This window comes from Mus pahari, chromosome 1 (genome assembly GCF_900095145.1).
Source record: "Mus pahari chromosome 1, PAHARI_EIJ_v1.1, whole genome shotgun sequence".
NCBI classification, from domain to species: Eukaryota; Metazoa; Chordata; class Mammalia; order Rodentia; family Muridae; genus Mus; species Mus pahari.
The window spans coordinates 102873916-102876728 of NC_034590.1; the positions used below are offsets into that span (position 1 = coordinate 102873916).

At 44.0% G+C, this 2813-nt stretch overlaps 1 pseudogene; it reads right to left on the reverse strand.

The window, feature by feature from the left end:
• Positions 1-1432: 1432 nt before the first annotated feature.
• Positions 1433-1853, reverse strand: LOC110327110 (annotated as a pseudogene).
• Positions 1854-2813: the final 960 nt, after the last annotated feature.

The window sequence follows — 2813 nt, forward strand, 5'->3', positions numbered from 1 at the left end:
CATGCACATGCACACATGCGTACATATACTTACACACATAACCCATGCACACATATGTACATGTACTTACACACATAACCACACTTTACTTAGGTAAAGTTGGCGTATAATAAGCCAGGCATGTTTGCAGTGTACAATTTGGCAAACTTGGTTATAGGTACACATCTGTGGATTCACCATTAATATACTGAGTGGCCCTGTCACCAAGCTTCCTCCCGATTCTTCACAATGTCCCTCTCCTGCCCTCTGGACCTCCTGAGGTCCAGGCTTTTCTTATCATTGTAGATCAGTCATATTTTATGGAATTTCATATCATCATGATAGCATATGCACTATTTTGTCCAGGTTTGTGTGTGTGTGTGTGTGTGTGTGTGTGTGTGTGCATGAATGTACATGAGCATGCATGCCTACACTTGCTTGAATATAGATGGGCACAAGTGTATGTGCAAACATGTGCATGTGCATACATGTAGGTTGGCATTGGGTGTCTTTAGCAATTGCTTTCTACTTTATTGATAAAGTGTCCCTTGCTGAATCTAGAACTCTCTGACTGGGCTGAGATGGGAAGATCCTGCCTCTATCCCTAGTTTGCTGTGACTACCCAAGGGCCTCTGTGTACCCCTCCTCCCATCTCCTCATTGTCCACAGAGCCAGCTTCCAGCTCCTATTGCCCTCTTTGTACTAAATAGACATTTCCTGGCATTCTGCCGTCCTCCTCTCCTTGTGCCATTATCATATACATTTCACCTGTGTGTGCTATAGATCCTACCATACAGCTTCACGATCACATGAAGTCTTTCAGTTCTGCTCCTGCATCTCTCCAGCCAGCGCTCATTTACCATGAGATCAGTCACCATGTCATATGCTCAATAATAAAGTCTTGCAATTGTTGTGTATGCAGTTGTCTTTTAAATCAATTAACAGAAGACAATGAGAACAGATCTATTTCTATTCTCTGTTAATTTATATTGTCTTTCATAATTACCCATCTAATCACCTGTACTGGCGCTTTGTATTTCCTCATACGGACTTAGGTTAGAGTCCCTTTATTTGCAACCTGAATAACTACTTGTAGCGTTCCTCAGGTGCAGATTCTTCTGCACTCTGCCCCAAGTAAAGACAGTCCTGCTGTGCCTTGGTTGATATGCACACCGCAGAGCTGGGAAGATGAGCCTGAGGAGAGAGTGGCTGGAGTCCTCAACTACCCAGGATCCCCCTCAACTACCCCAGTTCTTTTTATTTATTTATTTTTTTTGGTTTTTCGAGACAGGGTTTCTCTGGCTGTCCTGGAACTCACTTTGTAGATCAGGCTGACCTCGAACTCAGAAATCCGCCTGCCTCTGCCTCCCAAGTGCTGGGATTAAAGGCGTGCGTCACCATGCCTGGCTAAACCCTGGTCTTTGAGATGGGCTTATCCGTAGGATTTCTGGTTTCAAGCACGGGCACCAGGACCTCCAAACTTTTTGGGTTCACAGCTATGGGGGTCAGCTACAAGCAGGGTCCGATCATACCGGATGAAGATATCTTTGATCTCCTTTTTAGAGGCTTCATCTGTATATTTTTGGCAATAAGCTACCAGGATTTTTGAGATGGACTGCCAGATAGCATAAATTTGGGCCACATGACCACCAACCCTTCACACGGACCCGGATATCCACACCAACAAATCGCTCCTTGCCCGGAAGCAAAACAGGCTCCAGTAACTTGTACTGCAGCGTGCGTGGCTCTATCATCTCCAGGGGACGTCCATTCACCTTGATGAGCCTGTTTCCTCGTTTTCAGTGGGCCGCAGCTGTGGCTGTCTTCTTGCGTCCGAAGACCTGCACGGACTGCAGCGAACCCTTGGATGGCATAGCTACAAGTACGAACACCAGGTCTTCTTCACTGTGCGGCACCGCCACTGGAAAGGCGAACTATCTCGGTTCTAATAGTTATGACAAACACAGAAAATCCACCAACCATTCCTTCCTTGGTTGTGCTTTCTCATTTTCCAGTGTTCTGACGTGACTGTTTTGAACTGTTCTGTCTAGTTCTGTGCTGTTGTTTTAGAGGGAGGATTTGCGGAGAAGTCATAAGTACTATCTTACTTGGGTTCTGTTTTGTTTTTTTGGTAAGTTAAACCTGCAGTTATGTTCTCCATATTTTTCCTCTTTATGATTTTTAAAAAGTTTTGACATATATTATGTATCACAATGGTTCTGTAAACTTGATAGAATCTAGATTAATCTAGGAGGAGGCATCTGGCCTTGCTTGTGAGGCATTCTGAGAACTAAGTAAATTGAAGTGGAAAGATGCGTCTATTATGGGTGGCACTATTCCCTGGGCTGGGAATTTGGACTGTATAACAAGGAACTCGAGATGCTGCTCTGTTTCTTGACCACAGATGCAATGTGACCACTGCCTCAAGCTCCCATTGGTCTGATTTCCCTGCCACCATGAACTGAGAGTCAGAATAAATCCATTCCTCCTTAAGTTGTGTTTGTCAATGTATTCTAGGACAACAGCAAAAGAAAGTAAGTGTAGATACTGTGTGACAAGAATATTCTTCCTCACGGCTCTTCTGTTTTTGTGTCTTCCTTCTTTAGTTTCCTCAGTCTCCACAGTTAGTTTACTTTTACTTTCATGCCACTCAGATCTTATGTAGCTGTAAAAAAACCGGGAATCACAAAGAAGAGAAAATACATTATATTTGGAGACAGGGTCTCATGTAGTCCAGCCCGGGCACAGACTCAAAACATAGACTGAGATGACCTTGAACTTCTAACTCCTAGTTCTCGATGCTATTTTTACAAAGGAAGCCTTGGTCAACTCAG